The following is a 14,385-nucleotide window of genomic DNA, read 5'->3' as shown; positions in this document are numbered from 1 at the left end:
GTTTATTTTGTCTACTACTGATGGACAGGTATCAATCAAAAACAATGTTGGACAGATAGCAGGTGTTCTCTGGTTGTAGAAGGAATATAGGAAAAGGTATTTTTGAGAATTAAAAGAGATTTTTGTGGTGTTTCGTGCAACTTTACTGAAAATCTGAAGGGGGAGATTTCTTGGACACCTCCCAGCTCATTAGAAATTCCCTGGATGTTCTCAGCCCTTGAGGGGCTCTTGGAAATTCAGTGTCCAGGCACTGTGGTTTGGACGAGGCCCTTCCCCTGTAAGTAAACCCTTGGGATGACCACACACTTGTTGGCTATGTGACCCTGGGCAAGATTTCCAGGGCCTCATCAGTAAACCACACTGATCAGTAAAACTGACCTCCAACAGTGATTGGGAGTGTTTTATACTCAATGTCATCCAGCACACAATTCATAAATGAAAGCCCAGATCCCCAGATTGACTATATGTGGAGAAGGAGCCTCTAAGGAAATAATTAAGTTCAGATGATGTCATAAGGGTGGGGTCCTAATAGGACAGGATTAGTGTCCTTAGAAGAAGAAATGGCAGAGCGCTTGCTCCCATTCCCATTCCATCCCCCTTCCCAGTGTTCACACTGAGGAAAGGCCATATGAAGACAAGGCACAAAGGACTGAAAGCTGGTCCTCATGGGAAACCGAGTCTGCCAGCACCTTGACCCTGGACTCCCAGCCTCCAGACCTGTGAGCAATAAATGTCTATTGTTGACAACATCCGGTCTGTGGTATTCTATTAGAGCACTGTGAGCTATCTAAGACAGAGCATTAAATGATAGAGAAATATCAATCTCAGCACAGTGTTTGCACATAGTAAAGGAAATCACAATTACAAGTTTTTGCCAAGTATTTGTGGTCTAGGAGGTTGAAGGCACGTGGCTAGGGGATGAGGTGAGGGAGCTTTTGGCCCAGCAGAACAATTAAAGCATGAAGAGGGTCTGCTAGTGGTTAATCGGGAGAGCTTGGGAGAAGCTCTACTGAGACTTTCCTGGCTACAGGGCCATTGGAGGGAGTTGTGCTCAATATTAGACTGACTGGTGTTTGAGGGAATTTGGGGGCCTTTTCTGTTGGTCCACTTGGGAAGGGGCTGGAGATGTTTTCAGATACAATTCAGAAAGCTTGCAGGGGAGGTAGGATTTGGTAGGTTTGAACGACAGTTAAGAGATTTTTGGAGGACTTAAAGAAGTGAAGGCTTTATGCCCTGTGTGCAGCCACAGGGAGACGTGGGAAGGGAGGCACTGTCCCTGAGGGAGTGTGGACTGTGCATCTGACCTGTGTCTCCTTCCCAACTCTCCACTCTATCTCCTCTGCTTTAGAATGAAGAGCACAGACATTTATGTCCCACTTATAGGTGTCCAGGGACATCTTCTCTCTATCCTCGTAGGAATCCCAGGAGGTACTTTTCAAGTATTATCCCTGTTTCATGGATGAGGACCCTGAAGCAGAGTGTAAATAGCTGTTCAGAGTCACACAATTAGTGGTGTGTGTGCAGGGATGTAAGCCCAGGCGGGCAGCTTGTAAGTCCTACATTTTTACTGCTTGGGGCTAAATATTGGGTCTAGATCCCATGTTGCAGGACTGAGGTTTGAACTTGGGTTCAATCTGGATTCCCAACCTTTCTACTCTATTAATATTCTGCTCGGGAGGCAGGGAGGTGACTCTTAATAGAGTGAATTTGCCACCACAGCAGCAATAATAATGTTAAAAATAGAATAGGAGCGATCATGACAAGTGACAGCACAGGGATGGTATATGGGCAGACCCCTGAGGAGTGGGGCTGTGTGGCACGGAGTGGGGTGCAGGAAAACAACTGTGAGTTTGTCAGACAAGGTAGTGGGTTAATCCTCCCAACAACCCCAGGAGTTAGGAGCTATTTTTATTTCCATTTTTGAATATGAGAAACCTGAGGCACAGAGAAGTTAAGAAAAATGTGCAGGGTCCTACAGCTACTAAAGTGGCAGAGCTCAGAATGGAATCCAGGGGGTCTGGCTCCTATAGCCCTCCTCCCAGCCATTATGCCATGTTCCCTTCCCTGGAGATTGATAATGTTATAGATTACATTGACCCGGTGGAGGGTTATACAGGCAAAATAAGGAACACAGCATCGTACTTCTCACTAGCTGAGGTGTTGACATAATGGGGATTTGGAGAATGCATGTTCCCCCTGCATTATAGGCCTAGGTTCTGTCTTGGAGGCTAGTCTTCTTAGCTCAATGCTGAACAAATTGACTATTATTCATAACAACGGACCTTACCAGAACAGACGCATGGAGGTGACAGTAAGGGATACTCTTGCAAGGCCCGTATTTTCCTTCCTTAGGCACTGCAAGGCCTGGTGTGGTATGAACAAACCCTTCATTGCTGCTGCTACTGCTCATAGGGGCTGAGCTAGGCTGGTAGGTTTGAATGTGCTCAGCTACTTACTGGCAGTTGAACGGCGGACGAATTCTGAGTCTCGCTACATCTGGGTTTCCCCATCTGTGCAACGTGGACCGTCATTGTCCTCCATCTCAGCTTATGGTGAGGGTGAAATGAAGGATGTGCGAAGAACACACAGTGGCTGCAGTAACTGGTGTTGCTCCTATTTGTATCCCAGTGGTGCTGTCTTTGTGCACATGATGGAGTCATTGTCACAGTTTGAAGGCCTTTCACATCCTCTCTCAGGGCCAACTCATCTGCCCTTGTTCCTGCAGCTTCTTCATCACTGATGGCAGATATTGGGGCTCTATCAGTGATGACAGATGTTGGGGGCTCAGTAGGGATTTAAAATGCAATGAGTCTCCTCTCTGCTCCAAGGAGAATTTGCTCCAAGAGCAAATCAGTTAGGAGCCAGGGGTTGATTGCCATGTGTGAGGGTTGAGGTCAGACACTCAGCCTAACTTGGCTTTTCAGTTCAGCTCCAGGTCTTAAGGACTATGGAATTGCTTGTTTTCCCTGTGTCAGAAAGTGTCCCTGTCATAGACCAGTTAGTTCATCAAGGCCTTTGGATATGAGGAGCAGAAAGGGTCTGGGGAAAGAGAATCAGCTTTTGCATCTTTTCCTCCAAACCACCTTAGTATCAACCAAATATTACTAGAGTGCCTTTTGTGCAAGGCTCTGAGCATACAATATGGACAAGCTGGACACAGACCCAGCCTGCAGGGGCTTTCAGCCCAGCAGAAGGACAATGAAACAAGCACTGAGAGGGTTAACCGGGAGATCTCAGGAGAAGCTCTACTAAGATATCCCTGGCTGCAGAGCCATAGGAGGGAGTTGTACCCGATATAACAGAGTGACTAATATTTGGTGGAATTTTCTGTTTTAGTACAAATACATATATTGCAGGGTTTAATAAAACACATAGGTTTAAAATTCTCATTTTATAATTTCCTGGCTTCCAATTAGCTGCCTGTGGATAATCCACTTTGTAAATGGCCCGTGCCCAATTTTTAGTCTCAGACTGACCTATCTCCACCACTGTAGTCTTCTTAGGGCACCTGCTGTGCTTTCCTGTGGACCTCACTTTGCATATCAAATTTGTCCCATCTATCACATGTTATCCATAAGGCCTACTGTGTGTCAGGCATTATGTCAGGCCTGGGAATTGAAAGCTTCCCTTCAAGAACTTTTATAATCTTTCTCTGAAAAGATGAACATAAATTGAGTTTAGGAAATCTGATAGCAAATATAACAATTGGGAGACTTTACCTTTTAAAGGAAACTTCAAATTCAGTGTCTGTATTTCTGTACGGTGGGTGGGTGTCTTACAGTGGTGCATACCTGAACTCCTATTAGCCAAAGCTAAAGAATATTAGGGTAGGGATGGCTTAGCATTCTAGAACTGACAGGACATAGGTGGCTACCCAACTCAACTTCTGGATTTTTACAGATGAGATGGCTTAGACATGAGACATGACATGAAGGCTTATGGTGGCTGAGCTGGCCAGTGGTGGGGCTGGGGCTCATTGTCCACTGCCCCTTCCTGTGTGTCCTGCTCCTGGGCCAGCTGTCTAGGATTTCTGGGTTATCTGTGGTTTGCCTTATCTGTTCCAGGTTCCTGTCCTCTCGATAAGGAACTGACTATCACATTTCCATAAAACCAGAATGGAACTTTTTAATCTCTGGCCAAGTTGTACTCCCTCCCGCAAGTGCTAGTCCTCCTGGGCCCAATTTTGGGCTCTTTCCTTTCTCTTGGAGCTTATGTGCGGGATTTCAACCCTGCCGCGACATTTGGCTACTTGAATTCACTCATCTCCAAGAGCGTGTGTGACGCAGACAGATCTCTCTCTTGTGCCCAGAAACCCCACTAAAGGAGCAAGGACAGATGCAGCCACCACTGCCCTTGGTGGGGGAGGCCATCGAACAGAAGGGCACGAGTGTTGGGGATATGGCACACGAAGCCTATTGTCCCCACTGCGGTAGCGCCGGGCTTGTTATTGCCTGTTCTCCAGGGCTGCTCTGTTCGAGGCATGTGGAGCTTGGACCACGGATGGGCATGTGGCCCTGGAGGCCACCCCTGCCAACAGTGGATGGGGGAAGGGGAACAGGTGGGGACAGAGGAGGATCAGCAAAGAGCCTCAGATGTTCCTTACGAAATTTCCCATCTATTTTGAGTGGCTAGGTGTTGACTTGCGAATCTGACTCTTCTTGCAAATGTCAAGTTGAGGGTTTTGCTGAGGTGAGAGGTGGACCTAGAACTAAGAACCTTCTTTAGAGTGGCCTCATCCGATGACTTGGACTGTGGCCATCTCCTCCTCACCCCCAGATTATCTCCCATCTGGGATCCTACACTAGCCGTGGGCAAGGTGAATACACACCATGCTGGGTGTGTTCAGAGAGCAGGAAAGGGCGAGGGTGTCTCTAGGAAAACCTCAGGGTCACCTGGGACAGGCTGATCTTTTGCTGAGGGCTGTGAAATGAGGACCAGCCTGGTCAGGGGAGGGGGACGAAACATATGAAAGACCAGATCTAAACAAAGAGAGTTCACTGGGCTTCTGTCTTCTTTCTGATGAAGACCGACTACATGGTGGGTGTGAACCAGTGTTAGGACGGAGGGGACTGGAACTCCTCTGCTGATTTTCTTTCTTCTTTTCACATGGAGGGGGTGTGTGGAGGAATAGTGGGGTGATGAGAAACTTGTTGAAGAGAACTGTGCAAACAATGGCTGCTGAATGCCAAAGCTGGCAGTCAGTGGTTCTTAATGTTTGAATGGAAGTGGCTGGAGCTAGCTTTCTTTCTTTCTTTTTTTTTTTTTTTCCACAGTCAGCTCTGCCAAGAAAACAAGGAGTAGCTGTTTTAAGCATTTACAAATGGTAATGCACCAACAGCTGGTCTCAGTCCAACCGAGCTATTGTAGGGGTATTAAAAAGACAGGCCAGAGTTGGAGATGTACTGCCAACCTCCCTTGCAGAGTTGGGGAACATTTTACTAGGAAAAAAAAGGTCTTATATTCCTGCAGAGATCGACAGGACGGTTCTCCTGTGGAGTCAGTGCCTTGCTTGGCAGAGCAGGCAACGCGGGCAGTCGAGCCAAATGCTCCGGCGACAGGGAAGCGTGGAGTCTGTGGGCTTGCGTTGGATTTATCAGCTCAGCCATGCCGCCTCCCTGCCCGGGACAAGAGGCTCGCGTGCACATGCGCGTGGACGCGGCTTCCTCGCGCGCGCGTCGGAACCCGCGAGTACACGGTGCACACCGACGGCAGCGCGTGGTAGCAGCTGCTGCTAGACCAGTCTCATCCCCGGAGGCCCGCTCTGGTTCCTCCTGCTCTGCATCTCTGCTCCCTCCTCTACATCCATCACTCCTCTCCTTTTCTTTTTACTCGGGCCAAGAAGAGAAAAAGGGAATCTCATGAAAATCCCGTGCTCGCTTTCCTCTTTCCCCATCCTCTGCCCCCGGATAATGTGCAGAGGCACCCCAGGAATGAGCAAGCAGGTCTCTCTCCTGCTCTTCATCTGAGCCCTCAATCTGGGGTGTTCTTCAGGTTTTTTTCATCTCAGGAAATTGTAATACACAGAGCATGCTTCTTTGCTAAATGCAATTACCAGCGGCCCTGTGTTTATGGATGAGGCATGGTGGAAAGTAATAGAAAATGATTATTTTTCGTTCTGAAGGCCTTCTTTATTAGTGGTGCGGCAGGGACGTCAGCTGCCTTCTCTGAATGGCAATGCAATGTTTTGCTTTCCCCAGCAAGATAAACGATCTTATTTGTTGATGTTTGGTGCTTGAGATGACATTTATGTGAAATAAAAGGGACCAAATTAATAATAAAAAAAATGATTAGCCAGACACAAATGAAAAATGTACATCTCTTCCCCACCCCAGTTAAGTTGTTTGTATTTACATGCTATTCACAAATAATGGCAAAATGCCCAATAGTTGGATGGCGAGGGTTTTTTTTTTCTTTTACAATCATATGGCTTGATTCCGTTTTCCAGATCTTGTCTGAGAGCTGCTATTTGAAATAAAAATGTTTGCATCCATTTCCTCATTAATCCTTCCGTTGTAATACAACCTGCTGCAGAGAAATGGCAAAACAGATGCAACAATGAAAATTAAAAGGGATGGACACTTATCTTGGGCTATAAAAGCTGCTAACCATGTAGGAACTAGAGAGGCTTTTGGACAGAAAATATGGCAAATGATAGAAACAATCATCGGACTAAGAGTTTGCTATTTGGAAAACTCTGGTGGGACATTTCTCTGCTCGTAACGGCTGGAGGCTCACTCCTGAGTTTAGTGTACACCAGAGAGAGTGTTTGTCTGCTTTGCCTTGAGGCCTGTCTTCAATATTTGGTGCATCTACCCATCTGGTTTCTCATTGGGCTGGAATTTTCTCGACACAAACAAGCACTTTGCAAAGAATCTATGGACCTCATATTTTGAGGGCTCTGTAGTTTGCTGGAAATATTGCCTCCTGCCCTCCTGGGGATCACAGGCTTAGCGCAAAGACGTACTGACCTAGGTTTTTATTTTTGCAACCAAATACATTGTGTACTGGGGGTGAAAGGGTCATAGCATATGTGGAAGTGAAGGACTCTGATTCCATGTTGCTCAAACAACAAGATAAGAAGGAAAAATAAGGTTCAAATGCACTTTTAGGGGGATAGCAATGTATGTGCTATTCTAGATGTTGTTTTTTTCTTCCTATAATTGTCTGACGTTTCCTCATGCCTATATTCAACTCCCGAATTCACTGGGAGTTGAGGTCACATGCAGATTCCGTCTTTTTTGTGTGTATTTATGGAACATCACCTGTTTGCAGTCTGGGAGTAATAAGGAGAGATGGAGAGAGGCAGAAACACAGTCTTTGCCCTTGGGCAGCTTAAATACCTTTTGATGGAGATTGGATTGGCACCATTAGATACAGATAAAGACAAACAGCAAACCAGAGCTGCGCACATGCTATCTGATGAGTGAGATGTGAGATGAGAACATGGCTCTGGGCAGGGGGTTATTGCAGCTGAGATCTCTCTTGCAGCGCCGAGAGCATGAGCCTACTACTACTCCTTGGTGGACTGATCACACCTAAAAAATAAACTCAGCAAGCAGAGGTGAGGGGAGTTCACATATGGGGAACATTTGTCTAAATGTTTCAGATCTCTAGTGACTAGCTTCTGGCTTGAGTGACACAGTAGAATCTTTTTTTTTTTTTTTTTTTGGTCTGAGTGGAGGTGTAATTTGGTCCTATGTAGTAGGGCTAGTAGAAGAATACTATCAGGAAAGGCACTCTGGACCTAGGTTAAGGGTTGGCTCCTCTAGTTACTAGCCAAGTATCTTTGACCTTACCCTCCTAGTACCTCAGTTCTAAAATCTGTGAAATGGGCAGAATTCTAGCACTTATTTGATATTTCATTATGAGGATTCTCCATTAAATGTTAGCACAAACAATGGAGTGTTTTTATTCTGTTTTTTTTTTTTTTTTGCTTTGTTTTCCTAGTTATTCTTGTCTAAGATGCCAGACCAAGTGTGTGTGAATTGTTCTTATTAGGATCATCCTTGACAAGGAAGATTCTTATTTTTCCACTAAAAAGGAGACCCCTTTGATTGATGTAGCCAAAGGCAGGAAGCTGGGTTGTATGAGCTGTCAGAGTCACTTCTAATAATTTGGATCTTGAATCTTTTGAATTCTTATGACTCAAAAGCCTTTGCAGGGCTTGGCCATAAGGGGTGTGTGCCTTTTGGTGAGTTGGTCACCAGGCAGAGGTTAATTATGCACAGTCTTCAGTCTAGAGAAAGTCCCACTGGTGATGTACTTGGGGGTCAGGTTCTGTTAAGTCATTGCGTCTAGGTTTTTAAGCAGCTTTATCATTAAAACCAATGGTCTGTTCGCGTTGCTGCTGTATCTTACCACGGCTAGGCGAGGAGCACAGTGCATGCACAGCTGCTAAAAGGAGAGAGAAAACAAGGCAGGGGGAATGGTACAGTATGTGCAGCCCAGCATTTCCTGTGGAGACCGGCAAACTGGCAGCAGGAGGACCAACCTGACACAATGCAAGCAGAGATGGATTGGGGGGCACGGGGAAGAGGAGGTTCAGGGTTGGAGATACTCCTTTTGTCAAGTAAAACATTAGGGCAATTTGTTGGGAAAGGAACTGTGTAATAATGTCTTCATTCCTAACTTAGATGTCAACATTACCTTGTCACACATGGAATTACAGTTGTCCATCAGTATCTGCAGGGGATTGGTTCCAGGACCCCTCACGGATACCAAACCCACAGATGCTCAAGTCCCTTATATAAAATTATGTAGTATTTGCATTAACTATACACATCCACCTGTATACTTTAAGTTATCTCTAGATGACTCATAACACCTAACACATTGAAAATGCTATGTAAATGACACACAAGTCTTGTTTAGGGAAAGATAACAAGAAGAAATAAGTCTGTACTATTCAGACATGACTTTTTTTATCCCTAGATTTTCTAACCCTGGTTGGTGGAATCGATGGGTGCTGAACCCTTGGATATGGAGGGCCCAGTGTCAAGACCCCCAAATGTGGATGGGCGCTAACTAAGGAGCTTCAAGGGTAAAGTCCGCAGCTAACTCATCTTTCCATGTTTCTCAATGCCACTTGCATTCCCTGGCCCAGAGCTGGCTCTTGATAGATGTGATTAAATGATCGGCTATGTGAGTATTGCCCACGTGTAGTGTGCCAAGGAAAACGGCTTCCACAAACCGCCATTATCTTGCCGAGTCTGGATGCAATACCAATGTGCACATCTTCCACAGCTTGGAGAAAAATTCAGAAATTCTGATTTGGCTTACATTTATTTGGTTAGGTCAGAAATTTCCAGAGTGAGTTTTTGTAACTTAGGTATCGGTGTAGTAAAGGGGCTAACTGGATCTTTCTTTTCATTTCTGGGAAGGGAAAGATTTGTGAAATTTAACGACATCTGCTGAAATTCAAACATATTTTTATTTATTCATGGCCATGATCAGGGCAGAACCTCTAATTTCAACCAATAATTAGGCTTGACAATAGATGTGGAAATAAAACATTTTTGCTGAATTCACTTGTCATTCCTCCCCGCTGTAGCTGGTGTAACCCAGATGTCAGCTGTCCCCTTATTTTTCTCTTTGAGCTTACCCTCCCTCAACCCACTCATACTAATGCATTAGTGAGCCTGGTGGCATTTACTGAGGGTTTCATGGGGAGACCTAGAGAGGGCTGACATTGCATACTTCACAGTCACCCACTTAAACTTCTTCTGAGGTCCAAGAACAGTTTTCTAATGGCGTTTTTATTGCTACTCCACCAAGAATCTTTTTTTCTTTCTTTCCCTACAAACCTGGACCAGTAGAATTTAACCCTGTGCCCTTTCTCTCTCTCTACTCCCAACCTCAAGTTCCTCGCTGTGCTATTATGAGTTTCATCTCATCCTCCACTTATTGCCACCCTGCATCTGCTGCTCCTAGATGGTTTAAAAACCTTCTGAGCAAAAGGGCCAATTATCCTTAGCGTCTTGACCAGCATTTCCTCTGGAAGGACTTGGATAATCGCTGTTTTCTGCATGGATCACCCAAGCTTTTATTTATGCTTTTTGCAATTTGATCCTTGGAATCAGTGTTTATGACATGGTCAGATCTTCAGAAAGTCTTTGATAACCTTTTCCGCAAGCAGACTATTATTTCAGAAAGTTTGCTTATGAATAGCAGGCAAGGGATGGGACTTTGGGAATGGGATAAAGGGTGGGAATAAATAAGTGGGAAAATTATTTGATTTAAAGAAGAAAGAAAAGATACCAATGCATGTTCAAAGGCTATTGAGATAGAGTGAGTAGAGTACAGGTTGAGGATAAAAATCTGAGAAGGTGGGGAAGGGCCAGGGTCCAGAGAGCAGACGAGGGGTGTGATGGGATGGAGGGCAGAGATGTGGGGCTGTGGACAGGTTAGCTGTAAGGCTGAGGACAGTAAGGGGGCCCAGTGGAGGCTGGGTGGATGGTGATCTCTGGAAGACTGAGCTCAGAGTCTGAAGCTCTGTCCAGGTAGGGGGCTATCTGCTAGCCCTTGTTGCTTATTTGCCATGTGTGTTCTGGAGCCCACCTGCAAATCTGATCCGCAACTCACCGTGGACTCATTAATGTCTTTTTCAGGGCTCTTCTGGATCCAGTTCATGCTAATGCCAATTATTAATTCTTCAAAAATTTGGAAGCTGATATTGAAATCATTGGTAGCTTGAAACCAGTCATGGGGTATTTACACTACAGGAATTGGCAACAACTATCTATGGGGATCTTTTCTCCCCATAGAATGCTGGTGGCTAAACACCACTGCTTTAAGACCTTGTTTCCACCTCACTCTGCTCAGGGCATTGTTGATCTTTGTCTGCCTCCCTCCTCGGGAGCCTGCGATCGCTCTGCCCTCCTGCCCCTCAGCCTTCTCCTTGGTCTCCAGGCTTTTGCAGCCTGGGAGGAAATGGGACATGTGTGGAGTAGAGTGAAGTTTCTGAGAGGTGTGGGTGAATGTCACTGGAGGAATGGCTATTCTGGGGTGTGTGAGGGTGCAATTCTGTAAAACATTCTCTGTGGATGTGTTGTCGCTCTCTCTACCCACTGGCAGGTCTGGCAAAATTTGGGTTTAATTATTTAGTTCTGTGCCTGCATGCTGGCAGAGGAGGGATTTCCTCATCCCTTGCAGCTCCATAACACACATGCGTGCACATGTACGCATGCACACACTTGTACAAACACGCAGAAGCAAGCAATACAGTGGTCCCTCCTGCTGGGGATCAGGATCCAATCAGTGCCGTGGCAGTCTGTAACTCATGGACAGAACCATTGGTGTGCGCTTCCAGAAATGGCTTTCTTCTTCCAAGTTCCCTCGCAGAGCACCTGTGCCTGTCTTCCCACCCTCCTCCCCCTGCTGCTGCCTCTCATAGTTCTTCTATCCCTGGCTGCCATTGACCAATAGCAAAAGCTGGAGACTCTAGAACTCAGGACATGAAGTGTCACGAGTCTGTTAGTCCAGGGTGTACGATGCAGCAGAGAGGATCCCAGGTTTGGAGCCCCATAGTTCTGGAGTTGAATTTGGACTCTGTCTGGTAACGCCTATGTCCTTGGGAAGGTGTTAAATTCCCCAGCCTCCGGATTCCCCATGAAGAATTTAAAGGGGTCATATATTTAAAGGGTCTGACACGTGATAGGATCTCAAAAAAGTGTTAGCTGAAGGGACAATAGGGACTGAAGAAGATTAATCATGAATTCAATGTTCCCTTTCTCCAAAAAATCTTCTGGACTCCTGCTCGCCCTCTCTATTCATGAGGCACTGACACTTCTGATAATGCCTGTGGCTGATGCTTCCCTTGCAACCTCACACCCAAGGATGAACACATTGTATGGCACAAGAAATTGGGCAGGGAGTGAGCAGGGAGCAAGAGTTCAAAGCAGGAGTGTGCTACTGAGTGTTTAACCACCTGTGATCCAGAGGGTCAAATGGTCCTGATTTCTGGCCATTGCCAATTTTCATAGGATAAAAATATTCCGTGGTAGATTTTAAGCTGCCAAAGGTTTACCATTTGGCCTGCAAAGTTCCTAAAGATTTAATAATTGAGACCAGCATGAACTGGATCCAGCAGATCCCTGGAAAAGAGTTGTCCAAGAGAATTTGCAGATCAGGTTTGTAGGCAGGTGCCAGGAACACACATGGTAAATAGCAACAAAAACTAGCAACAGCAGAACGTTTCAGAGTAGTTCCAAAGCAGCTCAAGGCTGTGCAAAGAAATCATTTATATTCGAGAATATCCCACAAGAGGAAGGATCAGAGTCATGTCAGGACCAATCCTCCAGAAGAGAAAGGATTTGAAGGAGGAAAGGCTGATTTTCAGAGTAGGTAAGTGGAATGGAAAGGCTCCAAGAAGGAATCGTGAGTCATGTTCAGGGTCAGGGCAGGGGAGTAGCATGGAGAAAGACCACATGGTCAGCTGGGTCTTAGACTTTGGACTTGGCCATCTGAGAGAGGCACCTTTGAATCTTGGTTCCATCACTCATATCTTAATTCATACGTTGGAGATGTCATAACCTTTTAGTGAGGTTGAGAGGATTAAATGAGACAATGTTTGTAGAATGTGGATACAGTGCCTGGGGTCCGTGAAGCCTCACCTAATGGAAGACATCAATTCTCCCGTTGAACCACTTCTGTATTTATGCTTCAGTGTCCCAGAGTACAGGGACTCCATTTTCCATTTATCTTTTTACCACAGCCAGCACCGGATGTGACACATTCTGGGTTCTCACCTTGCTTACTCTGTTGGACTGAGGACACGTCTCTGGGTGAAGGCTGGTCATTAGGGCCTTTGTTGATTGTCTTTCCTCTCTGGCCCTCTGGGCTCTGGTTATGAGACAGCTTGGAGAAGCTTTGGGACCACTACTTCTTTAGTTAGGTGGAACCTATTACCTCAAGGGTTCCAGAGGGGCTGCTGTTCCCCAAGTCCCTCTCTGGTTTCTCATTCCCTCCTCTGTGCAGTGGTCTCAGGGAAGGTGCTGCTGGGTGGAATCCTCTGCTTCTTCCCTGCATGCTCCTCAAGTACCTGACCCTGGCACTGTGCCCGTCACTGGGAATCAATATGCACAAGACGTAGTCCTGTTGTCAAAGTCTCACCTATAAATCAACGTTTATGTGAGGTGACAGAGAAGTGTCATCTGACAGGCTGACAGGGCGAAGGCCCCACCTCAGCCTGGGCTTCAGGCCCTTTCATGTAACTTGCCACACTCTCCTTTCTCTCCTTTACAGAGACTTCCACAAAGCCCTTTCTAAATTCTCAAAATGTGAGTCTTTTACAGGAAATCAATGTGTAAAATCTATCTTCATCTTTTGGGAGCACTAAAGTGTCCAACACATCAGAGAAGGTGTTGGTGCCATTAAAATGGTTGGGGATTGCCTCAGTACAACAGGCCCCTCCACTCCTCTCGAGCCCACCCCCAGCTCTATGGGTTATTCTGCTGCTGTGTGCACCTGGGCAGCCTTGCTCAGGTGACTCCATTCAACATCATTAGCCTTTGGCAGAAGATGATACTTTTACTCTTTATTTTCCTTTCTCTCCTACACTTCTTCTTTCCCCACTCCTCTTCCCCCACCCCTCTCTCTTCCTTTTTTTTTTTTTTTTTATTCTTTCCTCCTAAATCTCAAAGCACTCTTGTAAGTACCACTCAATCTCTCGTGGTGGTCGTGAGCACTTAAGAAATCGTTTGCTCCCAGTTCAACTTTTTTTTTGCGCTGTATTTTAGTCTGTAGAACCAAGTGTTGGTTCCAACTTTTCAGCAGATTGGATTCCACCAAGAAGGATGGTCTTCAGCAGAAGGATAGCCCTGGAAAGACAAGGAATTTGGGGGTTGAGTGGTCCTGAGGCTAGCTTAGAAGCAGAAACACACACACACACACACCCTCTGAGTTCAGGCGATCAGAACCCAGAAAGGTCAGGAGAGATGATGTGAAATTCTGCAGGTCAAGGCAGAGTGGTAGAGAAGAAACCAGAAAGGTGTTTAAGAACTAGAAGGATCCAAGCCTCATAGAGCTAGGCAAGGGAGCTACTAATGGATGAGTAGGTAGGTTCAGGTCAGGGACAAGAGAAGAGATAGTTTGGAACACATGCTCTGGGGAGACTCTCATACAAGGTCAGCTCCCTTTCCAAATAGAGCTTTCTTTGTGCTTCCTGCTGGAGTGAATCTGTTCAAGGCCATGGGGAGCAAAGGGTCTGCACTGTGCTAGGCCAGATGGGACATGTGGATGGATCACAATGACAAAAATTGATGGGGTGCAGAGGAATTTTTATTAGCTTTTGACTCTTATTTCTGCCTCTCCTTTTTAGATTTTGTGGTAACCTATCATGCTTCAAACAGAAGCATGGCACCCTCCATCTCGTGTTGGCAAGAATGT

This window comes from Marmota flaviventris, chromosome 12 (assembly GCF_047511675.1).
Source record: "Marmota flaviventris isolate mMarFla1 chromosome 12, mMarFla1.hap1, whole genome shotgun sequence".
Classification (NCBI taxonomy): domain Eukaryota; kingdom Metazoa; phylum Chordata; class Mammalia; order Rodentia; family Sciuridae; genus Marmota; species Marmota flaviventris.
Note: the sequence above shows the minus strand (reverse complement) of the source record.